Source organism: Python bivittatus, unplaced genomic scaffold (assembly GCF_059951505.1).
Source record: "Python bivittatus isolate LINGU-HERP-01145 unplaced genomic scaffold, Pbiv_v1 ctg000840_np1212, whole genome shotgun sequence".
In the NCBI taxonomy this organism is placed as follows: Eukaryota; Metazoa; Chordata; class Lepidosauria; order Squamata; family Pythonidae; genus Python; species Python bivittatus.
Window position 1 is genome coordinate 41791370 of NW_028277113.1, and position 27864 is coordinate 41819233.

Sequence of the window (27864 nt, forward strand, 5' to 3'; positions counted from 1 at the left end):
TATTTTTGCAGTTCAGATATGAAGGTCCACTCATCACTTTTTTTGCTGTGATTTTTAATTCTGTCTTTACTTACATGGTATAGTCATAAGTCAACTACAATTTTAAAAAATCAGAAAGGTGAAAAAGAGACAGCAAATATCAATACATGAGAGAAAATATGATACAGTGTACCTTAAAAATAGTGACTTTTTTTTAAAAAAAAGGCAGTATCTGACTTGTCTGCATAGCTTGGGTGCCACCACTGAAAAAGCCCTGTCTCTAGTAGCTCTAGTTAAGTATGCCTTTGAAACAAATCTTACTTGCTTTGCAAGTTTATCTTATATTTTGCCTTCCTATCACAGAGTGAAAGGGAATGAATATGGACTTATTTTTTATTTACTTTATTTAAATTATTTATATAGCCACCCATCTTACAACAATGACTCTGGGCATTGCACAAATTTCAAAGCTACAAGAAAATATAGCCCGTGATATCCAAGGTTAAAACAATGACTCCCAAATCAAGAACAACACATCACCAGCACAGCTTTCCTAATCTCCTGGCCCAAAAGATGCACAGTAGCTTCACAAAAGTGCTATGAAATAATTTAGATTGCTGCTGAAACTATGACCATTACACTTAATGACAAACTAGATGTGATATTAAAACTGCATATTTTTACAACTGCTGTTGGAAGCCTCAGAGAACATGATAGGTTCAAGACAATGGGACACAGGGAGGGACGGAGCATTAACTATTTCCTCCTATTCTGAGAGTTAGGATTTCAATGAAAATATTCTTCTGTGAAGCTAGTATATGTATTGGGGAGAAAACTGTTTGTATTAAAATGGTGAAAAAGTTATGTGTGGGTGGGTGCACCTGCAGGCATTTAGATTTTTATTATGGCTGTACAGTGCTTTGGATTCAAGGCAAAAAGATATTTCAGAGCACGTGGAGATGCCAGTGTGCAAGTCCTAAAGCATTTGTGTCTTTTCCTGGGATTGTGCAACTGGACTCTACAGCTGCTGCACAACCCTGGAAAATGAAACATTTGCTTTAAGAAGTGGCAGACATTCACACTCTGAAGAACCATTTTGCCTTTGAACCCAAAACACTGTATATCCAGGGGTAACCACAGGATATGGTTAAAAAAAAAAAAAAGTCAAGATGTCAGATATGATGCACATAAAAACCAGGTAGAGCTTTAGTTGCACCATTGTGGCTATGATTTTGACTTTTTTGACCATACCCTGTGGTCACCCCTATGCACGTGTCTCATTTTTAATAGATTAGTGGTGAGAATCAAAGGATTAAAATCCACCTCCACAGCTCCCAATCCTTAATCTGGCTCTCATAAGAATTTGTTACTGTCCTCCTGGTTGAAGTCCATTACTCTGGCCTACAGATGACTCTGGCTCTCAATTGCTTTCTTACATTTTTAGTTATTAAATCATTTTTTTCTTTTTATTCTTTCTCTATTTTGATATATGTAGAATAGTAAGAATGGCTGAAACACTGGGAAGTTTATTGGACTGATTTTCACTGATACAGAATTTTAAGGATGTGGCTGTTATAATTATTATTTTCATGTCACTAAGTATATAAGAAAAGTTTGGGATATGAAAGAGTGAGAAATACACTGAGAGTTCTTTCCTGTCTTCCCAAGATTCCCCTGAGTCTTCTCTGCTTTCTAAAAATATACCATGCATTTCCCACTTCTCTTCAAACATGATTGTTATAAGATGTTGGTCTTTTATTTTTCTTTTTTTGAAGAAAAGGGACATATTCTTTCCCAATACATAGATTCTGTATCAAAAGTCAGAGTGCTCTGTTTGATGGAATGTTCATGTCCACAGTGATTTGATTAAGGCTGCAGTGCCATACCTAATTACTAGGAGCAAGCCACACTAAATGTAGTACAGCTTACTTCGAGTAGATATGTAAAGGATTATACTGTAACTGTTTCACAATCAACTGGAGCTCTGCTAAAAGGAATGTAGAAAAACTGAAGCTAAAGGAACTAAAAGGCAGACAACAGAAGCATGTTTTAAATTGCTGCCTGAAACATTCTTGGAAATGCTAATTTTTATAGCTTTTGGTAGGATATGAAAAAAATCCACTTCTCTCTCTCTCTCTCTCCCCTCCCTCTATCTCTTTAAATGCATGTTAAAACCACATGAATACCATGCCTCATAGTAGACATGGTTTGTAATCCCAGAAATTACAAGCTGCTGTTTGCATGAATTACTTCTCCTCCTCGATGCCCACCCTCCTTGCAACAATAATAGCTGAACTGTTATTACATTTGGCTCAACCAAGAATACTGTGGAAATGCTGCTCCAAAAGGAAGTGTTTCTAGCGCTGCATCTCTTTCAAGAGTTATTTTCCCATGTCATTTCTGGAAATGTTTCAGGAAACCACATTCCCTTTCTTCTCCCCATCCAGCAGTCTGAGCTTTTCCCTTTTGGAGTAAAAGTCAGATGTCTTCAACAGAAAGAAGTAATGGGAACGGAAAGCTAAACTGAACGGCAAAAAAAAAAAAAAAAAAGTCCATTTAGCACTTTCAACATTTCATTCTAAACTGTGTTTAAGAACAGATATAATTAAAGGTAATGCATTTAGCTTTTATATTTAGTTCTAAGCTGTATTTAAAGAAGCATTTTGTAATTAAAGCTAATGCATTAATTTTCCATTTTGACTGATGAATAACTGTTGATTTATTTTAAATCTTTTGGTATTTCTGCCTTGTACAGCTCCAGGGTAGCTCTGTGATGGTAGAGGAAGAGCATGCTGTAGAGGGTTATAGGGCTTAGGGCTTCCAAGCAGATTCTCTTTTGGGATCTGTCAGCTGTGTGTGGCTGGTCTTGTCACCATTGGGAGCATTACAGGTTTTATGTTGCTTCTGCCAACAAGGGGTTACATGTAACTGTATTTTCTACCAATTTTATTATTTACTTGGGGCTGGGGGATTGTTATTTGGGTTACTTCTTTCTGGGTTTGGCAGCCCTAGGTGCCATGGGGATGACTTTTGCTATTATGCATGCTTTCCATGACCATCCATGAGGTAGTTTTGGCTGAAATGGAATCTTTGTCACTTCCTGCCAGCTCTATGGTTCTCTTGCTGCTCTAATTGTGGAGGGAGCTCCCTTGTTATCAAGCATTCGTTTGTGCTTCACCCTACAACTCTCCTTCATATCTGTTACCTGTCAGCCACCCTATTTCTAAACCCAGGTTTAGCACTCTTTCAGAAGTGGCACTTTAGAACAGTGTTTCTCAACCTTAGCAACTTTAAGATATGTGGACACCAACTCCCAGAATTCTGCAAGTTGGAGTCCACATATCTTAAAGTTGCTAAGGTTGAGAAACACTGCTTTGGAAATAGTGTACCTGACAAGTCACAGGCATGGCTCCACACCATTCTAAACACCAGCTTACATTTCCTTAATTCTTCTCCACTCCATGTTAGGGAGAGTGATTGGTGGTTCTCTTCCATCAGCAGGTGACACTTGGCTGGAAGGAAACTGAAGCCAGGGAAATCCATTAATCAGTCTGCTTAAATTTCCCTGTAAGAGAATAGGGTGTGGCAATGAGAGCAGCAAATATTATGCTGGCATATTGATCTGCTTTCTCAAGACCTGGAAGACAGCAGTTGAACTTGGCTACCTGGTTTTGTCCATAATGTGGCCTTTGGTTACTACCTTTTGTTTCACATGGCAGCCTAATCTGTTTGCCTCTTGTGCTGTTCCTGGCTGTTGCTAAAGCCAACTAAAGGAATTCTAGTTTGGATTGCAGTGGCTTGGCAATGGGGCTGGGTTCACCCTCAGCCCAGACTATGCCTTCCAGGGCCTCGCTTGGTAGTTCCCCTGCTTCTTGCCCTTTCTATCTCTGCAGAGAAGGCAAGCCTTGCTGGCTGACTCCTATGTGTGTGGGTCTAGTTTTTCTGGTTTCTCTTCAGATCATATAAATCTTTCACCTCTTACTAGTGCCTGACTTCTCCTTTTAGGGGTTCTTCTCTCTTCACTAGGCCCTTTTTTGCTTGCTTTCCCAGATCCATACATAGATCCCTCCACTTTCCATTCCCACATTTCCTTTTTTGACACTAATGCAGACCTTTTTGTTAATTTCCCCCCTTATTGTACTATTGCTGCTTCATTAGAATAATTAAAACAAAGGAGGCATGTTGTTCCTCTGTCCCATAGTAGCTCCATAAAAACTTTATACAGTATCAACAAGAACTAATCATTCAGCTTCATAGAAGCTGTAGCTTCATCCCAACATGCCTACATTGCAATTTAAAGATCTTTTTGAAAAAGGAAAGGGAACCATTGCAGTACAGTGGGCACAAGATGGGGAAGAAAGAAGAGTACAGGTAGTCCTCAGTTTAAGAACAAGTTCTGTTCCCAAGGTCTGTCCTTAAGTTGAATTTGTATGTAAGACAGAACAGTATTATTTTATAATACTGTATATGTAGTATTGTGTAATGAACTCAAACCATTGTGTATTTTACTCAAACCATTGTGTATTTAATTCTAATTTTGCTACAATAGGCTCAGTTCTTAACTATGGGTTGTCTGTAACCCAGACGTTCTTAACCTGGGGACTACCTGTATACTTCACCCAGCCTGCCCAGAAACCAAATGGATGGTTGCCAGGAGATATAAAGGTAGAATATAGCATAGTAGCCCAGCACAGAATGGTTATTCAAGGCAGCAAGCAGACACTAGAGGAGAGAGGATGTGCCAGAGGCTGTAGCCACTGACCTGGGGATATCACTAGACTGCTCAGAGAGGTTTATGAAGGCTCAGGATAGAAAACAGTACTGTTGAAGGAGAGCTGTAAAATTCAGGCAGAGGATGTATTTCCAATTGGCTGGGGGTGGGTCAAAATGATATCATCTATTACTCCACTGTCATAGTGGCAATGGAGCAAGTAGAAAGTAAAGGTCTTAGTTTACTTGACTAGAGTTACTTTCATGTTTTTTTATGGTTCTGAAAATGAATGAATGAAAACAGAAACTCAGATAAAAGGATTGGGTTCAAACATCATGCTGTGCCATGGCTTCCTTGACCATGGTTTGCTGACAGCCTGAAATGGATGGGTCTGTGCAACATGCTAAGCTATAAAACATGGTTTACAAAGGAACATATCACACTAAACAAACTTAAATAAACCACACTATTGCTTAGAGCAAAGATGGCTAATTAATGGTCTCAGAATGTGATCAATGAGTTCTTATAATTCTCAGAGTCCCCCAACCACTATTCCTGAAATCAGTGGGAGAGTTAAATGCCTTTCTGAGCAGAGAAACATAAAAAATAATTTAACCTTAACATAAAACCATCAAAATTTCCTCCATAAGTACAGGCCGTGCCATTCAGCCCTCATTCAGTATGATTTGTAAATGGTTTTTCAAGGTATAATACTAAACCTTTCTTTGTAGGGCTACCAGACCTGTGTTACAAAAGTCTAGATGACCACTAAGTGAAAGCAGAGAGGCAGAAAACTCTTAACTCTTTCCTGCCATTTAGTGATTGTGTGGATTTTTGCATCCCATATCTAATAGTTTGAGTGAGGCTGACTTTTTTGATAAGAGAAAATACAGTTTCTACGTTTATTGGCAACTGGCAACCCCTTGTGGACTTTTTGCATAAAAATGAAAAAAAAAAAAACTTGTGATTTATGGCTTTGATGTAGACAGGATAGATTATAGAAAGAAGAGAATCATCATGTAACTTTAGAGAGGTTAAACTATAATTTTAGTTATAACTGCTGTGAAGAATATTGGAAACCACTTTTTTATTCCCTATATTTTTCTTTATAACTTGCACTCTTTTTTCTATTTTCTTTTTCTTTTGCACTTTTAGCTGTTTTTGTCTTTTTTTTCAATTTATCTGTTCTAATTTAGATTGTAGTTTTTATTCTTCTTTTTAAAAAATAATAGTTTGAGTGAGGATGACTCCCAGTTTGCTGTTACAGACAAAATGGCAAACTATGGTTTTTGGAATGGACGTAGTAATTCATATATTGTACTTAATCATAATGCTACTTGATTGTTTTTGGCTAGCATATTGTGTGGTGCCATCCATTATGGTTTAGCATATGTGAATTCAGCCAACTGTTGCTTATTCAACAAATCATGGTTAAAGAGGCAGATGCTCCAAAATTTGAATCATTCTATAGTCCTAATTAACTTTATTTGGTATGCCATATTTACATTTGAGAGATGTTTGTTATTGTAAAATTAGGCAAATTGGTAAAAGCAACCCTAAGACCTTTGAATGCTAATTTTGGATAGTTTTTTTTTAACTTCTTTTTTAAAACTACTGTCACATTGTGGATTTTCTGAGTGGCCACTGATTTGTTTGGAAATACAGGCAGATTTATCTTTGAACAGTATATAGGGGCTGTTTAGTTCCAGCTGTTATACTGTCCATTTCCCTGTAAGTATAGTTCATTACTAAGTGGTACAAAATTCTGCTTCAGTTTTTTATGTATATGTGTGTGTGTGTGTATATATATATATATAGAGAGAGAGAGAGACAGACAGACAGACAGACAGAGATGTTCCCATACATACATACATACATACATACATACATACATACATAAGGAAGGGAACATCATGAAGCTTTTGATCAACTTTCATCTGAATAGATGGAATTGTTAGTTTCACAGGAAAGATGTGGATGATACCAGGTCAAGATAGACTATTGTGCTCTGAAAAGTAGCCCTGTGTGCTATAGAAACTTCTTTTCCATAGAAAGATAGATTGATTCCACTTCAGTTAACTACATTGCAGATTCTGAAATCTGAAGGTATATATTCATTGTGGTAGTGAGGATGATGATGATGATGATGATGATGATGATATCGGTAATAGCTTTGTTATGAAGAAAGCTTTAAAAATGTGGATTTTAAATATGTTTTATTATATTTACATTGTTTTGATTTGACTGCTGGACAAAATCAAAGTTCAATAAATTCTAATTCTAGGTCTAGTATCAGGATGAATATTGGAGCAGTTAGAGACTTCGCTTTTCCTTTATCAGAAGCAGATACAGAGGGAGGGTGAGTGTGCTGTTGAGGAAGCTAAATGTGCACCCTGCCCTGCTTGGCAATCTCTAAACTAGTTGGCTGCTCATAAGCATAGCAGAAGACAACCAGGATTGAAGACACCAGATAGCAAATTGCTTGGCTTATATACATGGAATGGGAAGGGTCCATTTGCTTTTCTGACCTAGCTAGCAAAATATCTTCAGCCAACTCTGAGTGTAAGATTTTCTGATCCTGTAAAAGTGTAAAAATGCACCTTGATAAACTGAACGGTATTTGCATTTCTGAGTTTCTGCTACATCTTCTAGATGTTTGTAGGAATAATTTGGAAAAATAGGCTCATGTAATCTCCAGTCCAGTAGTACTAACACTGGCCAAAACAATTAATGTACAATTATTGAAAAAGAAAGCCACTGCAGAAGGAGAAATACATTGCCTGTTATTTAATGTCCAGATAAGAAGTTAATAAATGGAGCAAAAAGAAAGTACATGTGTGTGTGCGTGTGTGCCTTTAAGTCAGTTTTTTACTCCTGGCAACTGCCTGGACAAGTCCCTGCATTTTTTTTGGCAAGATTTTCAGAAGTGGTTTGCCATTACTTTCTTCCTAGAGCTGAGGGAGAATGACTGGCCCAAGGGCACCCATCTGGCTTTGTGCCTAAGGCAGGACTAGAACTCTGAGTCTCCTGGTTTTTAGCCTGATGCCTTAACCACTACACAAACTGGCTCTTAAGAGTAAATTACCTTCAGTTAAATATAAATAACTCATGGATGATAATGATGCTATCTGTTCAATTGTGTCTGATTCTCGGTAATTCTATGGACCAGCTGTCTCCACATTTTCCAGTGTTGTATGCTTTTTCAGTTGTTTTATGCTCTGGTTGGCATTGGCTTTGATGGTGTCTAACCACCTTGCGTTTTGGCAGCCTCTTTTCCTTTTACCAGTGACTATTCTGAGCATAACTGCCTTTTCCAGTGAGTTTGATCACATGACACGGCTGAGATAAGTAAGGCATAATTTTATGATTTTGCCTTCCAGCAATATGTCTGGTTTTATACACTCCAGAACTTGCTTGTTTGTCACCTTTGCTGCCCAAGGAATGTGCTGGAGCCTTCTCCAACACCACAGCTCAAAGACTCAGTTTTCCTCCTGTAGTTTTTTCATGGTCCAACTTTTGCAACTGTAGGGAGCTATGGGAAAGATAGAGCGGACTAATCTGCATTTAGTTGCCAGGGTGATGTCCTTGCTTTTCCATATTTGATTCATGCTCATAATTGCTGTGCGACCTAGTGCAATTCAACACTTTATTGCTGGACTTCATTCACTGCTTTGATCAATCTGCGATTCTAGGAGAATTTCTTATATGCATTCAATTTCTTCACCATCAATTACTATTTTGACATTTCCATTCCTCACAGTGGTCATGAGCTTGGTCTTTTTGATGTTCAAGAAGAGGCCAAATTTCTTGCTTTCTTCTTTAATCCTTCTGATCAGATGTTTCAGGCCTTCTTTGGTTTCTGAGAGGAGAGTTGTGTTGTCAGCATATCAAAGATTGTTGATGTTCCTTCCTCCAATCTTTACTCTGATTGTTGATTCTTCAGGCTCCAGCTTCCTCCTGATCACTTTGGCATACAGGTTGAATAAGAGGAGTGAAGAATGCAACTTTGCCACATTCCTTTCTCTATCTTGAACCAATCAGTGTCTCCATATGGTGTTCACACAGTGACTTCCTGATTTGTATACAGTGACTACACTAACTTGACCAGATGTGTTGGCACCCCCAGGCCTTCTAGGGCTCTCCACAGCTTGTCATGATCAACACAATCAAAAGCTTTCTTGTTGTCAATAAAGCAGATGTAGATGTTCTTTCGCTATTCTTGAGATTTTCCATGATCCAGTGTAGATTTGCAATATAGTCATGAGTGCCAAGGCCCCTTCTGAAGTCAGCTTGGACATCTGGTAATTCCCTTTCAATGGTCAGTTCCAGATGCTGTTGTATGATCTTAAGGAGAATCTTGCTAGTGTGAGGGATGAGGGCAATTGTGCGGTAATTGGAGCAGTCCTTGGAGTCGCCCTTGTTTGGCGATGGAATGAACATTGATCATTTCCAATCCTGTGGCCATGTGTTCATTCCCCAAACTTTCTGGCACAAGGCTCTGATAGTTGTGGGTGGTACAGGTCTCAGCAATTCTGCAGGGATGGTGACCTGGGGCCTTGTTGTTTGGCAGTTGGCTCATTGACCACACGACTTCTTCCTGAAGGATGGCTGGTTCAATTTCTGCTTCCCTTTCCTCATCATCCTGAGGAGGCTGGGCCTCTTTGCTGCTGGCATATAGCTCTTCTGTATTTTCTCACCATCTGTTCTTGACACCTTGTTGTCAGACAGTTCTTTCCCTTGCTTGGTTTTGATGGTGCTTTCATGAGTAGTAAATGGTGTTTGAATCCTTTTGACTTGCACAGATGCATTCCTGAGGTGGCCCCTCATGCAGTCCTCTTCTAGCCGCTTGCAATGCTGGTCTCAGTAAACTTTGTCATCTTTCCTTGCTGCTCCTTGGAAATCTGCATTCCATCTCCTCACTTCCTCCCATTTGCCTGCTGCTTTGGCTGCTTTTCTTTGCTCGGCTATTCTGATGGTTTCATCTGAGAGCCACTTGCGCTTTCCCCCCGGCTTCTTGTATGGTATGTGTTCAACTGCTGTTTCAATGATGGTTGATTTAATTTCCTGCCACAGTTTGTCAGCCATCTTCCCAGCAGTGTCCAGCAGTTCAAAGCTATTTTTACCTTAACTGCATATGTGGAAGAGATTTTGGTGATGTCAAACTTCTTTGGTGGTGCTGTCTTTTTGATGTTGCATAATTAGACTCTGATCTTAGCCACCAACAATTCATGATCTGAACTGCAATTGGCACACGGATATGCCTTGACATTGAGGACTGTACTGGTCAATCAATGGCTGCATAGGACATAGTCAATCTGATTACGGTGCAGTTTATTTAGTAAGGTCCAAGTCTATAAGTGAAGCTTGTGCTGTTTGAACCAGGTATTCATGATTCAAAATTGATTTTCATGGCAAAATTGTATCAAATGATCACCTGCATCATTCCTTTCCCCAAGTCCAAAGCTGCCAGTGACGCCTGTTTCTGCTTGGCTGCCAACTTTTGCATTAAAATCACCCAGTATGTAAACAATGTCTTTTTGGACACTTGCTTCAAAGTTTTTTCGATGCTAGCATGCAAACCCTCTATTTCGAGTTCCATTGCATCAGTCATTGGGGCGTAGATTTGGACAACTGTGATTTTGAGGGGCTTGACACAGATTCAGATGATCATAATGTGATTGTTTACCGTCAAGAAGCTTTCTACTACTTGGGTGAGTTTCTTGCTTGTGATAAATGCCACTCCATGCATTTTCCTGGTGTCATGTCCTGAGTAATAGCTAGTGAATTCCTCAGACTGGAAATAACCATCTTCTATCCAATGTAGCTCACTGACACCAAGGAGGTTGATTTTCAACCTGGCCATCTTGCATCTGATGATATCCAATTTATCCTGGCTCATTCCTCAGACATTCCACGTTGCTATCCAATGTGTCTTTGTGCAGTGCAGATCCTTGCTTTCACTGATGGCTGCATCAGCAGCTGGGATGCCTGCTGGGTTTTCTCCAGATACGTCATTAATGCCTTGACTACTCACTGCAGGTCCTTGCTCAATAATGACTCAATAGTCAACTTCATATAAGAGACTAAAAAGAGGCTAAAAAGTTATTGTTGTCTGAGAACCTCAAGAATTCATTGCCATTCTTACAAAGAATTACTTGATCAGTCCTTTTATCACAGTCCCAACCAATTCATCTTCCCATTAATGAGAAAAAAGGATATTTTCTCCTGGTATATTAATTTGTTATATATATACATTTGTTATATGAATTCTATTGGTGAGCAAATGTACTCCAACAAAAAGTTGTTGGTCAACACTTTATTTGCCATAGGTAGAGATAAGATTTTCCACATGAATTTCCAACTACTGCTATTGTAAGGATTTTTCATTTTATTGTTTCAATGTTTTGATAGCCTGGGAGGTGAGAATTACATTGGAAAATCTTTATAGGAATGCTCCCTCAAGGCATATTAAACCAAGGTTTATGGTCCCTAAAATGTCATTAATATTAATTGCCTTGGATGAAAGAGAAATAGGTATGATTCAGTAGATAAAACTCCAGTTTTATTTATTTAATATTTTGATGAGGCATCTTTTGTATGTTCAATTTCACTTCTCCCTTTGAAATTCTACCCCCAGGAATTAAGTTTGCAAATCAGGCAGCTCTGTAACCACTTCATCAAATTTATCTTCCACTTTATAAATATGCAACTTCCCAGAAATAGAAGTGCTGCTCATATCAAGTTTAGGTAACAAGAACATCTGCTGGCACATCAAACAGCAAGAGCTATATATCTTTTCCCTCACATTCAGAATATTAATAGGAAGTTTTGCATAATCTGAGTTGGTTACTTCGACAGTACAGTTGAGACAAGACACTTGTTTCCTGTCTCCAGGTCTATTTGTTTTGGGTGCAAATATATAAGAAGAATTGAACTGAAAGCCAAGCTTTAGTTCAAAGGTGCCAACAGTGGGCATACCATGACCCCCTATTTTCAGGACTGAATAATAGCTTTGGTTTTTTTTGTATTGGAGGTGACATTAATCAGAATAGAATCACAGATGCAGCAGCAAAGATATCCTAGTACACAAATAATAGTTCAGAGTAATGTTCAAAGCCTCTTCTTAAATATAGTCAAAATGATAATTGCTTTTATTGTAACTTTTGTTCTAATAGTAACTGAGTAGTAACTGAACCCTGCATACTTAGACACAGATCCACTTCATGGGGTCATGAACAATGAGTCATGAAGTCCTGTTCAGGCATTGTGGGAAATATCAACCTATACATGAACCATAGAATTGTTTATGATGATATTGTCCCACTGTACCTGCACATCTCCCCCATGGCTTGTTCCTGCCTTTTTGTGTATTAAATCAAAACATCAGAAATTAGCTATTACTTGTGTTTACCTGAACATGAGCAGAAGCAGCAGTGTATTTGAGAGTCCTGAAAAAGCAGGATTTCTGATCTCTTAGAACATTTTACACACATTCAAGCCTACAGAAACAGAAGCCCTTCTTGCACAGGAAGTAGGTGACCTTTGAGAGAGGTTAGGAGCATGCCTGTTATATGGATTGATGTTTCTTGTTCAGACAGGCTGAATAGGGCTTCTAATACAAGACTAGGGCTTCTAATATTAGAACTGGTTTTTTTTAGAAGAAACATACTGAGTCCTCCTTTGTCCTCTGTAATGTGCAGAGCAACTTATATTTAGCAGCTGATGATACAGATTGCAGCAGTGCAATATGTATAGTATATATCCATGGGCACAGTATAGTTTGGATAGATTGTACTGAGCGATTCTCTTCATCCATCCCATCCAACATTCAGTTTATTCTGAGATTATTCATCCCTTTCTTCCTTTCTTTCAACATACTTATGTGGATACAGATCACAATGAGAGATCCACTCATCTTCTCTGGTGCCTGTTGTAACCTGACTTGGAAAATGTAGCTAATCCATAATGGCCCTTCACCAAAAACACACAAGAGAAGAGAAGAGACTTCCCTTGTTCCTATCTCCTTCCTGCTTACTGTTGTTCTCAGAGTAAGCATCAGTCAGCTGAGTTACTGACAATAGTTAAGGATAAAATAGGGATAAATAGGGATAAATAAAATCCCTATTTTTTTTTTTTAGTTTGGTATGCACATTAACAATTTTGAAAGAACGTTGTAGACATTCGAAACAAAATGAATAGCTAATCTCTACCTCTAGCTTCACAAAATGCTTTCCAACCTCTCAGCTTAGTTTTGATTTTTGGGTGTCTGGAGGGAATATGCACACTCCCAAACTAACTGTTGGGCTGCAGCCATCCACTATTTTATTATCTATGAATATTTCTGGGGCCTGTGTAGGATCCATTGGAAAAACAGATTATGTTGGAGATTGGTGCTCTGTGCTGCAATATGTTAGCTTCTCATTGAATTATGTCCCATATAACAGTTATCAATGAAAAATCAGTGAGATGGTTTCCTGTCATTTTGAGACAGAGAACACAAAAACTAGTGTAAACTGTAAAAGAGGCTTAAGGTAGTTGAAAAACCTAATCCCAACCTCTCAAATACAAATTCTTCCTTTCTTTCACAGGGGAAAGAAAGAAGAATCCTATTGCCACCTGCCCATTTTGTATCACCTCTCCCCCCACCCCATATGAAGTGTAGTCTCTGCCCATTAAAATGTTGCCCACCATTGATATTTGTATGGATAGGTTAATGGAAATTACAGTGCACAGCCTAGAACTGAGAATGAGACTCATAAAGAAGTGATCTAAATAGCCCCCGGATCATTCTAATCTTTCAGATGATATATTTATAAAACAAATGCTAGAAATTTTCTTGTACATTATCTGTATTTATCTGATATTCCAGTCCATGCATTTTATATAGTAATGGCTCAAATAAAAAGAAAAGAAATACAATGTAAGATAATTGAGTATCATTTTTTCTCATTAATTTGAAAACTTTTAAAAATAAGAAATAAGCTGCAATTCTCCATGTGGTCATTTGGATATATGTTCTATTAATTTCATGGTGATTTCTACATGTGGAACTGAATGCAGCATTTTTTTTCAACCTGCATCATTAGACACTGACTTTAAAAACGCATTCTTATCAATTAATAAACTATTTGGTTTAAATAGTAACATAAGTGATTACCCCACATTCTGCAATTGCCCTTTGAAGTTTATGAACTGGGGGAAAAAAAAAACAAAGTGCAAAGAACAGGTGAAGGATGAGATTTTGTATAAAGCCATGCCTATTCTTTTAGTCCCCCGTATAGTCAGCCAAATAGAATTCAGTCATTCAATATGAAACAAAATCCATCTATAGGATATCCAAATTGGCTTTGTTGGACTATACCTGCAGAGCCTAGGATTTTGCAAATAAATGAATGTACAGATTTCTCCCCCTGTGACCTGATTAAAATGATTACACAGCATTTCCTTTTAATACTCTACATGTGAACAAAGAGATATGCAGACTCTACTGTCAGATGTTCCACATTAAACAGAACCATGCATCTTAAGAACACAGGATTAATTCATGAAAGGTGCAGGTCTCTGGCTCCCTCAAGAATTCCTATCTGAAAACTCACTGTATTTTTGAAAGAATGCACTGGCTGAAAGAAGATACTAGCTGAAAAACAGGAAACCTTGGGCACAATTCACTGGGAATCTCACTAGCATTAGTCCCAACTAAAGGAATGTCATGCATGTCTCAGATGAACTGCCATTCACGTCAGCACCTAGCAAAGAGTTAGTACATTAAATGATGCAGTACTCAGAAGAACAGATTGCAGATCCATTGTGCCACTGAAACCTTTCATTGGAACACTTAATTTGTCACTCTGAAGGTAAAAGATCCAAAATCTGAGATTTGTTAAAGCATATGGCATAAATATTGTATTCCTTTACAGTCGAGAATATCAGCTAAAAAATTGATACTTCAGATATATATATGAAGTTGCATCCTTCTTCCTATAACGCAGGCTCCAGGATTTGTGGGATCTGAGGTCCTCAGAGAGCTCTTCTCTCTAAATTGAGGACCACCACTATTGCTACTCCCTCTGTGCTTGACCAAGAATCCCCATACTTTTGTGGGTCCTTTGCTTCTTCCAAAATCTTTTGACCAGATTACAAGTTGCCCAAACTGTTCCATAAGTATTCTATGAGATTTTTCCAGAACCCATTTTAGTATCAATTTTTCCCTTTGAGCCTCTTCCAAAATACCTTCCTTTAAGGGACTTCTGCGGGAATAATGGTGGATTGAGGACGGTTCCGTTTTCATGGAGCTGATGACCGTGGTGGCTTAGAGGAGCTGGCAAAAGGTCTGGCATTTCGGAACCATCTCTGGACGAAGGAGATGACTGAATCATCCACAAGTACCCCTTACAGAGGCTCCCTCTGAAGAGGTTGCATTTTAGCGATCTCCAGCAGGTCGAGCGCTCTGAGAGTCATGGGAAACATCGAGCCCAAGCTGTTGCTCAGGGCCTTCAAAAGGACGCTAGATTTGCTTTCACTTCCTTTTTTAATTACCACCGGAAATGACTTATTACTGATCTACTTGGACATTAAAAACCTTCTGAAAGGCCAGTTGCCGTACACTGGAAGAATTTCCTTTTATCCTGGAAGAAAGATTTAAATAGATTTAAAGGTTAAAAAGAAAAATCTTAACTTTTAGAAACAGCAATAGGGAGTTAAGGATGCTGACTGGGGACAGTTAAGGGGCCAGATGGATTTGAAAGAATGGTTTTTTTTTTTTTTTAATGGACTTTTAAAATTTTTATAAAAATACAGCAGATGATTTTGGATTTAATTGTAAGAAAACCTATTGTGGGAAAGTTTTGGCTCTGAAAATAAACAGAAGATAAGATTGGGCTTTAAAGGTTAACTAGATGGAACCAGAGGGCAATTAAAGAAAAAGAGATATCCTAACATAATGGAAGAAGATTGTCTTACTATAGAAGGTTTTAAATCTGTTTGGGAACAATGTGTTTAGGAGTTATTTTTAAAATTGGATCTAAAAGAGTTTACAGAAAAAGAAAAGATTCTACTGGGTAAAACAGAGGCTGAGGATGATTTGAATAAGGAGTTTAAAATGGATTTTAAAGAAATACCAGATTATAAAAGATATATGGAAGATATCAAAAATATGTTGTGGATCTGAAAATGGACTTAAAGATGTTTGATTACAAGAGTGACATGGAGAAAGAAGCTGTAATGGATATATAAACTTTTCTGGCTGATGTTTTAACAATTAAAGTGGATATCCAGATTACAAATCAGAAAAATGAGTCAAAATACCTTCCTTTATATGTGTGTTATAACCAACTTCTTTAAATTGTCCTTTGAGGAGAAAGATGGGATACAAATCAGTCAAAATTAAAAAAAGATAAATACAAACTGCCCTGCCTTCTTAATCTTTTCCTAATTATTTTTCCGGGGCTCCTTTCACATTCAAATTTAGTCTTTAGTTTTTTCCCTACAACCCCATTCCCTGAACTTCATTTCTTTCTGTTGCCCCAAGATTTTCCTGACTCACATGATGCTATGTGCTTGCTATAGATAAGGAGATTTGGGTCTGGTTAGAATTGCTTAGGAGCCCTTTGCATGCTGGTTTGAGTTCTACAAGGAAGAAAAGTAGGATATAAACAATAATGCTGAACCTTTCTGTCCATAGCATATTTATTCTTCTTCATACAGAAACTTCATGATTTATACTTCTTTCTTAGGCCAATGAGTGTCAAAACATGGAAAATGAACATGTTATGACATCACAGTAGCTCTACATATAGAGGCATATAGGTGACAGCCAGTTTTTAAAGCATTAAAAGAATAGCTCTCATTTCATTATATATTTCTTTAGTAAAATTATTTGTTTGGGGTTGTATATCTTGCTAGAGCACATTATTCTCATGTGGATCTTCCTGATTCAATCCTGGCATTTTCATTTAAGAGGAGACAGTATTAGGTAGCAAGGCCAGGAATAACATAGGAGATTTTCTGCCTGTCAGCAGACAGTTCTGTGCTTTGTCTGCCATTGGTCTGACTCAGAATAAGGTAGTTTCATTTGTTCCATTCCTTTTATGTAGATAGATTACATCTGTTTCCTAGGTACATCTTCCCATAGGGGTGGTTTTACTCATTTGTATTACAACAAATGCTGAAAGTATTCACTTCTATGATATCCTTCTTGAAAAACATAATGAATTGACTTCTTTGCATCAGAGGCACAGCTAAGCAGTATATTATATATTTATTTTTTAAAACTATTTGAAAACGTTGGCAGATCTGAGCAGTTTCTCATTCTTTCCCTGCAGAAATATTAATCAAACTGCTGGTCTTCAAATATAAAAAGCAGTATAAGATTCAAGTATCACATGAGTAAAAGCAGGAGCATACAACATGAATAATTCAACAATAAATAAAAAACCCCCCACAGTTTTCTTATAAGAAAATATAAAGAATTTAATAAAAGTAGTCAAGAAGTATATTGCAATGTAGTTTTACCCATTTTTGATTACTGCTTTCAATGTAACATGATACTACTCTGTCACTTTGGGTAAATAGAAATGCTTGAATCTAGGCCACCAAGATGTGACTTTGGTTGAAATTCTACTATTAAAATGTTCACTTAGTAATTGAAGTGGGAAGATGACATATTTCCCAAGAATTAGGTCATATTTGAACTGTGTTTCCTATATAATCAAAGTGCTAATCTGGCTACATTTTAAATTTAATGTTTTATCCATTCTGGATCCCTCCAAATTCTCAAAGCCATGCTGATAAACAGCATGCAGTCATATGCCAGTTATATATGTTTGGAGATAGTGAAAGCCATGAACAAAGGGTAGAGAAATATAAATAAGATTAATGAACTGCACACATGTGTAACAGTGAAGGAATCGTGGGCATCTATAGGTCTTACAGAACACAATGTGTTAAACATTTTTATTCATGATTTTAATGATTGTTCCAATGCATAAAAATGAATTTTATGTAACATTTTCAAATATGATTTAGTCAGTGGAGGACTCTTCAGCACAATCTTGTGAAACAAAAATTGAATTTAAGAATTATGATAGTATGCCTTTATTAAAGCAGCAGTAATTTCATTGAGAAAAATAAACACACCATAATGTAGGGAAGCACAGATTGGGCCAGTTGCAATTGCAGTCATGCTGGATAATCACCCAAAGTCCAGCTGTTCAAAATCTGGACCTATCCCTGAGCAGGGAAGTCTAGGTGCAGATGGGAGAGAGTGGGTAGATCACATTTATTACATTTTGCTTAGACTAAACCACAGAATTGCTTGTATAGAAAAGTGGGAAAATTAGGCAAGAGCATCATTGCTGATGTTCTCTTTCCTCTTCAGTTCCTCTTCTAGAGACATAAAAGACCCAGAATGAACATTCACTTTTTCTCTGTCTCTCTGTAAGTGTATTGGAACAGTCAGGCAGCTAGCACCAGGTTGATAAAGTTTGAGCTAGGATATTCTCAACAGATTTTGGGGTGTGAAACTACCCATGTTTAACTAGCTTTCCTTGGTGGTTCTGTTCCTTATATAAAACAGAGTGAATGGCACCAGGGTGCTTTGATTTAGTCAGTAATGTAAATTTAAGAGCATCTCTCTGCAGTGTTTTCCAGAGCAGACTGTAGCTACAGACATCTTTTAAAGGAAGAAGTCTGTCAAAGGCAATGGGTTCATATTGTCATTGCAGGAGGTCACTTTGTTGGTTAGCCTCCCTCTGTGCTGAAGAAATTCCTTTACAGATTCTCTCAACAGTACTCACATGATATATTGGGACACAGTGTGAGGGGTCATGGTATTTACAAGATCTCTTATGTTTTCAGAGAGAGAGAGATGACCAGAAAAGAGATTTCAGGCCCTCAGGCTGAAAAAAAAAGTGTGTGTGCGCGAGTGAGGTGGTTAGCGAGTGGAAAAGAGGGAAAGAGATATTGGCTTGGCTGTCTGAGGAGAATGCAATCCAGAAGGCATATCTAATTGATTGAGAGGGCTTTCATGGTTCTGTGTAAACAGTGTTTTGCACAGTGTAATTCTTTCCTTAATTAAGCATCCTGAGGATTGAGTTAATCAACAAACAAGTGCAGAGAGTCATCACTCCTGAGTAGTCAAAAAAATGCTGTATCTACCAAGATATACTGAAAAGGAAAAGTCTGATTGGCAGGCGTGTCAAAATAAAGGGTTTAAAGCTAGTTTCCAAAGTTCCCATATATTGTAAAGAATTAATGGCCTGGTTTTCTGAAGCATTTAACCTAGTAAAACGTGTATAAAATAATGACTGAATAAGATAAGAGTATGAAAAGTGAGACAGCTTGCCAAATAAATAAGAAAAATGTTCAAAGGCTATGGCTAAGGAGCATTAGACATGTAAATATTCAGTAAATAGTCACCAGAGTTGAAGGCTGAATCTTCATATTTCCAAAACTGGTTTTTGATTACTATTCCTCACCCTCATCCCCCTCCTCAACTATGCATTAACATTTACAATGTTGAAATTGCAACTGTTTCATCTGAAATAAGGATTGATATCTACAGTACCTGATGGAAAGGATTTAGTCCTGTTTATTTATACTCCTGCTTTTCTTCAAGGACTTCAGCATTATATACATAGTACTTCCAAACCCATTTAAGGATCACAACAACCTTGTGAGGTAGATTAAGGTTAGAGAAAATGGCAAGCCCAGGGAACTGAGTAAATTACATGGTAGCTTTGAATCTGGTCTCCATAGTCTTATTCCAGAACAATTACTCTGCTCGCTCTCTCTCTCTCTCTCTCTAACTATCCTGGCAGATCCTCTAATTCTAACTACTGGTCATTTAAATTACCATATGAATTTCTGCATAGCAAGCTAATATGTATATATTAAAGAGGATCAACAATATGATATAGTGACAATAATCCCAATACACTGTAGACACTAAACTCTTGTTCAGATTGCACTGTCCAGTGCAGACTGTAGAACCTGTTATATTAACCACAATTCTGATGAATAGCCAGTCTACTGAAAATTGTCAGTGAAAATGCCTTGATTAAAATGCCAGTTAATTAAAAATCATTGTACTTCTTTTAAAATTTCCATTTATAATTTGTACAATGAATTTTAAAGTTTGAACATTTTATTTAAACCAGTAATTGTTTTTTTATGTTTTAGTCAGGAAGCAAATTCTCAGCCTTGATGCATTGACTCAATCATTTATTTTCGTAAAGAACTGATGAATTCAGAATACATATTTCTTCTTTGAAAAATTATCACTTGCAGGTATGCAACCTTTAAAAAATGCAGGCCAGCAAATGTAAAACTACTGGCACATCCTCAACAGCCTCTAATATTTTAAACTTCTTTTGTATAAGATCACAAAGAGCTGAACCAACTGGATGTTTTGTAACCTTGCCATATTACTTGATATCGTTGATGCACATTTTATGTCATTTAATTGCAGTGTGTATCTTTGGACACTGAGCAAGTATTAACTTGATTTCTACATTCCTAATTTAGTGATAACCAACAGCCAATGCCAGATCTAATATTTGAACATAAGGCTATATAAGTAAAGGCACCTTCAAGTCTAGCTTGACACATGGAGACTCACATGGGCATACCAAAGTTTTCATTTTTATTTACCATTTGTCTCTTGGAGGCTGTGGTGCATGAAACACTCACTTCATGTGTCCATGTGCCCCTTTTATTCTTCCATTCACTTTCAGATGCATTCCTCAGTATACCATAAAATTCTTTCCATACTAACTCAGAATTCAGGTCCACTGAGCTGAATGGGACTCACTTACCGGAATGTGTACAAGAGTGCACTCAAAATATCCCCATTGCATGTGGAGGAAAGGTGAGTAACATCTATTCTGAATGAAGATAGTAAAAAAAAGTTTTTTTAAAAAAAATATTTATGTTGAGATGTATTCTAAATTTTGAAGACCATTATTGGAAAGTCATGGATAAGTTCTACACTGAAGCCTCTTTTGTTTGTGAGATGCTGCAATAACAATAGCTTTCCCAATGAAATTCCTGCTCAGTAGGCATGTGACGAACAATACAGTACAATATGTACTGTGTTTAGAAAATGAATGCACAGCATACGAAACATGTTATTGTGAGAGAAGTAGGAGATCCAAGACAGGATACCTTCTTCTAGTGACCAAGAATTCTGTTGTTGCAGGCTCTAACTGCTGTCTTTCTTTTTTAACTAGAATTTTGTCTCAGAAAATGTGCAGGCATGAAACATTGTTCTCTCATTCTGCATATTGAGGGGGAGAGAGAGAGAGAAAAAAATCAATTCTGTTCTGTACTTTGGGGGAAGCAGAGAACTCTCCTGTTCTTTTCCACTGTCTTTTTGGTGCCTTTGTTCATTCTCTAGTATTGATTTGCTCTAATTACTAAATTAAAAATTTAATCTAACGGAAGGGGAAACTTATTAAATGATTGCCTGGAGAATAATCTTACTCACTATATTTAATTTTAATTAAATTTAAAGATAAATGAAGTCAAATTAGATTTGGGTTTTGTTCTGCCAACCTCTCCTACTTTTGGAATTTGGTTTCCATTAACTACTCCAAGGCCAAATGTTGCTGTTGGTTTAAAAAACACACACACACACATGCACACACACAAACACATGCACGACTTGTATTACCATGCCTTAACCAGTTTCACAACTGACCTTAAGAGAGAACTCAGTATAGTCAGTTTCTTAATAACTTAAGTCAGTTTCCAGTATGACTGAAAACTCCCCAGCTTGATTTTTCTCATTTAAGTAATACATCTTTCCTTATCAGTTCCCCATAAGTAAGAACTGGTAGGACTGCAGCTTTAAAACACATTATATTTGGCAACATATGGAAGCATGTTTACCTGAAAGATATGTAATAAAACAGTGGATTTTTGAGGGGAAATAGCATCAGGTTGATGGATTGCACATCATGTGTTCTATGAGTTCTGTGATGGGATATGAAAGTCATGTAGATTCACATCTGTTTTCCAACTGGGGGAAAACTGTAAGATTTCCTAAAGATAGTGACGTGAGGCAGTTCAGAACTCAGGCCCATTTCTAGGCTCATCACTATAATGGCATTTTTTCAACACTTCTTATTTAGTTCACACACTTTCTGCCATCTCCTAGATTTTTAGATACAGTACATTTTCTGGTAGTTACATAGCATTGCCTGTTCTCAACTGAACATTTGCCTTATTTCTTTGACAGTTACCAACTGTAAGCTTTTTTGAGTGTCTACTGTCTCTCATTTCTACTAAAAAGACATGGAATTTTCTGTCTATGAACCTGGAATAGTAGGGAAAATAATTTGAGAACTTAAGTAATTCTAGACCAGCATTTTGTTCACACAAGTATATATATATTTTCCCAAGGACCCCTATTACCAATAGGGGGTTCTTGGGCAAAGACCCTCTAATGCTTCACCTGCTTACCTCAAAATATGAGAGTGATGTGAACTAAGAGAGTCATGCCGGCTCAGAAGTTGCCCAGATTAACAAGGTCTGTACCAGATGTTGAGGAACCAGGACAATCTTGATGATAAGTGGGCTATTGGAACAAGCCATACATGGATAAGAGAAGAGAATCTGAGACTGAAACTGAACAGTACTGGAGGAACATATGGGAGAAAGAGAAGACACATAACACATGTGCAAAGTGGTTGCAGTATCTGAAAGCAGACCACAGCAATCTCCCAGAACAGAAACCAGTCACCATCACAGTAGCAGACATCCAACAGCAGGTCAAGAACACAAAGAGCTGGACAGCACCTGGCCCAGACATGATCCACACCTACTGGCTAAAGAAACTAACTGCAGTGTATGAATGCCTAGCAGCACAGATGAACCAGCTGCTAGCAGCAGGCTCCGACCCAGACTGCGTAGCACAAGGAAGGACAGTGCTGATCATGAAACCCCCCCCACAAGGGAACAGCACCGTCCAACTACCAGCCAATAATCTGCCTCCCCACAACATGGAAAGTCATATCAGGCACCATAGCCACCAAGCTACAGAACCATATGGGCCAGTACATGAGCACAGCTCAGAAGGGCATTGGGAACAACACCAGAGGCTCAAAACAGCAGTTCCTCATAGATAAAGCAGTCACCCAAGACTCAAGGTCTAGACAGACCAATCTGAGCATAGCCTGGATTGACTACTGGAAAGCCTATGATGCAATGCCACACACATGGATCTGTGAATGCCTGGCACTATACAAAGTCAACAGGACACTAAGGACCTTCCTTAAGAATTCAGTGGGACTGTGGAAGACTGATGTGAAGACCCGGAAGCTCCTCACAATGTATGGAGGTTTCCACCCCAAGTTCAGCACCCAGAGACTGTACACCAGCCAGAAAGAGGTGGAAGGGGTCTGGTGAGTGTCAAAACCACTGTCCTGGATGAAACCCACAGCATCCAAGAGTACATCAGTAAGATGGCACCCACAGATCAGCTGCTGAGAGAAGGGGAGGACATTCAAACAGAGAAAGTGCCATGGCAAAACAAGAACCTGCCTGGGATGTACCATCAACAGATAGCTGAGGTGGCTGACACTGGGAAATCCTACCAGGGGCTGGAAAGGGCTGGACTAAAAGACAGCACTGAGCCACTGATCATAGCAACACAAGAACAGGCACTAAGCACTAGATCCATAGAAGCAGAGGTCTAGCACACTAGACAGGATCCAAGGTGCATATTGTACAGAGAGGCCTCAGAAACACTCCAACACATAGTGGCAGGGTGTAAGATGCAGGCAGGAACAGCATACACTGAACGGCACAATCAAGTAGCTGGCATTGTGTACAGGAACATCTGCACAGTATATGGGCTAGACTCTCCCAAGTCCAGATGGGAGATTCCATGAAGGTCATGGGGGATAAGAGTTAAGATCCTATGGTACTTCCAGATCCAGACAGACAGGCAGGTACTGGCCAATCAGCCAGACACTGTGGTAGCAGAAAAGGACCAGAAGACAGCGGTGGTGATAGATGTAGTGATGCCAAGTGACGGCAACGTCAGGAAGAAGTATGAGAAGCTGGAGAAGTATCAGGGCCTGAAGGAGGAACTAGAGAGGATGTGGAAGGTAAAGGCCAAAGTGGTCCCAGTCGTGATAGGAGCACTGGGGGCTGTGATTCCTAAGCTGGGAGAGTGGCTCCAACAGATCCCAGGAACAACATCAGAGCTCTCTGTCCAGAAGAGCGCAGGGCTAGGAACAGCTAAGCTACTGCGCAGAGCCCTCAAACTCCCAGGCGTCTGGTAGAGGACCCAAGATTGAAGATGACACATCCCACCCATAGGGGTGAGAGGGGATTTTGTTTTTTATAAAGCCAATAAGCAAGATGTTTATTATTTAGGTTAGCAATATTTATAGCCCACCCATTCCTGGTGGATTCCAGGCAGGGTAAAACAAAGTCCAGAAAATATACATTAAAACAGATATAATTAATAACAACACAAGAAAAACAAACAAAACAGATATTTCAAAGGTGCGATTCACTTAACCTGCTGGAATGGTGCTGCTTTAGCTTGTTTTTGAATAAAATGGCTGTAGAGTAAGGGGTCACCCATGCTCTCAAGGGCATAATACTTCATAAAATGGGAGTTACCACCATGAGGGTCTATCACTGGCCAACATCTGATGAACACTGAGGAAGGGAAATCATAATGGGCCTTCTCTAAATTACTAAACTGGACAGGCTGATTTGATTTTGTCAATACATTGCCCAAGTATCCTTTAAAGGTGATAGCCAGTGGAGTAGCCCATTTTCTTCATATTCTCCATCTACCATTATTAAGGACCATAATGCTCCTGATACTAAAAATGGGATTTATTAGCATTATACTCCATGAATTTACTTAATACCATTTTTAATCAGTCCAGATTAATGATTCATATATTATAGTAAGGATTTAACTGTTGAAGAAATTTGTTCTGAATCTCCCACAATTCAGCTTTATCGAAAGCTTCTTTATATGACTCTCGTATTCTAGCATCTCTGTATAGTAAAGAAAAACAGTATTTCTTCTTCCCAATACTTGCATAATTTTATACATGCATACAGTTACATTATAGGTGAATTGTTTCTGATTACAGATTATTTTAGAAGCCTTTTTCAGCTCTACAAATGCCTTTCTGAGGAAAGGAGGAACAGAAACCCGAACTGTATACCAAATCAAATACTTTTGTTATGCTGTATTTCGGACCCACATGATTTAGTGCTTTACAATATTCGTTCCTAGTATAAACAGAATTCAGTCTGTTGAGGCTGAAAATATATGCAAAATTCTGCAGAACATGGCTGTAATAAGATGGATTTCATCACTTCAGTCTACAGGTGGGAGCTACCATTTAAATGGCCATTTGAAGGAAAATTACTGTAGTTGCAAATAGAAAAGTAACAGATTAAAGAGAAAGGTTTTTCCCCAGTCTTTTTTTCCCTTTCTTACGCTAGTTTTCAATTTGGAGAATCATCTTCTTAAATATAAGCCAATAATAAGAATTTTGATTCATTCCTTTCATTCTGAAATGGTACAGTCCATGTGACTACTTAGCTACCATGTCATTGTGGCTAATTTGCATAAATAGTACTTTTGTGGGTGGTGTCAACCTGGGCCTTCTTCCAGCCCAATGGGATTTTGGAAGAAATTATGTCAAGAAGCTTGGGACTATCAGCAGGATAGTACTTTGAAAACTGAACTGAATGGGACAAAAACTGGTGTGAAGGGAGAAGCTGGCAAAAGAAAGACTGAGTTTGAAAATCGGACAGATCAGGTTAGGGGCTGGGGAGAAAAATATTCCAGAATGAAATCCCTTAATGCATCTCAATAATTAGAATATTACTGATTATTATGCTCTGATCTCCTACACCCTGCAGGCTATATAGAGTTGTGACTGAAGAACAAATATAGCCTGCCCTGAGTTGCCCAGTCCATACATACATACAAAGAGATATAGATGAAACATGAGGGGAGAGCAGAAACATGCCACATGTTCTTTCATTACACATAACAAAATACAGATGTCTGTTATGGCCACTGGTACTAAATGAGGTGGAAAGATTTCTAGAAAACATACTATGCACATTTTCCCTACCTTTTAAACATTTATGGAAGGAACTCACATGACAGAAGCCTACATATAGGTACAAATTAAACATTTTAAGGGGATGACTATGCTAGAATTGTCTTTGACAGCTAGTTTCTTTTCTGGAGGACATTTTTTAAATGGAACAAGATTCTCTCAAGGAGGATATCCAGACTGTTGGAAGACCTGAAAGGCCTGGCTGGGGACAGATCATCCTGGAAAAGATGCCAGCCCTTTGAGATAGGCCAGGTCAGGAAACAAACCCCTCAGGAAATACTAGAACTCTAGTTATATAGGCTGAACTAACAGAATCTTGAAAGCCTGATGGTGTTTCGCTTTCTTTCTCTTTTATATCAAAGAGGGTCAAGGTGGGGCAACTTTAAGTTTCTTTCTTACACTTTCTTGAAGTTTCATGGCCTACTCTGACATTTTAAGGACAATACTGCATCTTAAATAAGTCAGTCTACATACAGGTTAATTATTGCTTCTGTTTTTTGACAACAGCTAGTCCTCAGTTGTGTATATATTGATTCTTTTCAGGTAGATGAGATACTGAGTTGTAAGTCAATTTGTAGTGTTTTTTAGTTTTGCTGTTTGGCACATGAATGCCTATGATTACATTTTCATGGGACCTGAAGACCTTTTCTCTATTTAAATTCTTTATTTAAGTGAAAATATCTATATGAAAGAGAATATATGACAAGAGGGTATGAGTTTAAATACATATGTACAAATCTTGGCTAGCTAACTCTTCCTTCAGTGTTAAATATAATAAGCAACTGAGTTTGAATATAATTTTCTTTTATTTAGACATTTCTTACTGAATTAGGAAATAGTATAATAGTGGGCATCATAATCTCCAGAATATATAAGTAATAAACAAAGGTGAAAAATGGTAAAATAATGTTAAATAATTCATTCTTACTTCAGTGTATTTGCAACAAGAGGGACAGAAATTACAATGTATGTACATCTAAAATCTGTCTCCAAGAAAGCAAGCTGAATACTGCACTCATTCGTTTATGCTATAGTAACAACATGTAAATGTTGAAAGGGTAGAAAAACTAAAATATTCACTAAGTGTTGAATCTAACACTAAGTTCACTTCTGCCATATCCCTCAGTGACATAAGTTTCCATTTTGAGGAGGGGGGTGGAATCAGCCACCGAAATGTGAACAGCTTAAAGCCATTACTCTCTCACGATTTTATATTGTAGATGTAATAATTTGCTTAGTTTCCCAAGCTTTTTTATATTTTTCTCACTTTGATTACAATTTGTACTAAACGTGTGCCTCCATGGGGACCTATAGTCAGCCAACATTTAAAAAAGCTGCAGAGCATTCCTTTGGCTTTGAATGCATCAAACATTTTTAAGTAAGTTTACAAACGTATTAAGAAGCTCCACGTCCCTCCATTTTCTGCACTGCTTCTCCTGGCCCCCTTTCCCTCACTCCCAGCCCCCGATCTTTCTCTTGCTGGCTTCTTTCCCCTTCCCTCCTCCTTCACCAGTTAGCAGCACAAATTTCTGTTTGTGCCAGTGGGGTGGCCTGGCGAGACCGCAATTGCTCTACTTCACAGATTGACGAGCCCTCAGATGCCGATTTACTGTACATGGCAGCCACTCTGGAGCCGAGGCACATCTGGAGTGGAGTAAACTTACCGAGAAACAGGGGCCAGCTTTAACTGGAGCCAGTGGAACTGAGAGCAGCCGATGAAAAGCAGCCTTCCCGCCTTCTCCTTCCCCTCATCCCCGGGTAGATTTCCTAATGTAAACAGAGCTGAAGGGGGGATGAACACAGTAACTCTTTGCAGAATGTTTGTTGTTTAATGTTCTTTATCTACTTGAGGTCAGAATAGAGCCTTAGAAAAACAGAAGCACTGCTTTTCATCTAAATAACTAAAAGCCTACATATTACTGTAGGTTTAAAAAAAAAAATTAAATAAAATGGAAAAGAATGGCATTTAGTGTTTATTTGTTCTGTTTTATTATTATTTAGTGGCTAATTTCATCATCTGGAGCTAAATTAGAAGCAAGCTCTTTGTGCTAAAATTCTCAGCTTTTT

At 38.2% G+C, this 27864-nt stretch overlaps 2 long non-coding RNA genes across 2 annotated transcripts in view; one reads left to right on the plus strand and one right to left on the minus strand.

The window, feature by feature from the left end:
* Window positions 1-53: 53 nt before the first annotated feature.
* On the minus strand, window positions 54-27584 carry LOC112540696 (uncharacterized). Its single transcript, XR_003084770.2, has 3 exons — window positions 27462-27584; window positions 3417-3544; window positions 54-2502 (listed from the first exon to the last, which is right to left on the minus strand). It is a non-coding gene; the product is annotated as an uncharacterized LOC112540696 (long non-coding RNA).
* The window catches only part of LOC148213738 (uncharacterized), a 142663-nt gene continuing 117262 nt past the window's right edge, over window positions 2464-27864 (plus strand). The window contains exon 1 of the long non-coding RNA XR_015794038.1: window positions 2464-2590. This is a non-coding gene — a long non-coding RNA (uncharacterized LOC148213738). The remainder of the gene's footprint in view (window positions 2591-27864) is intronic.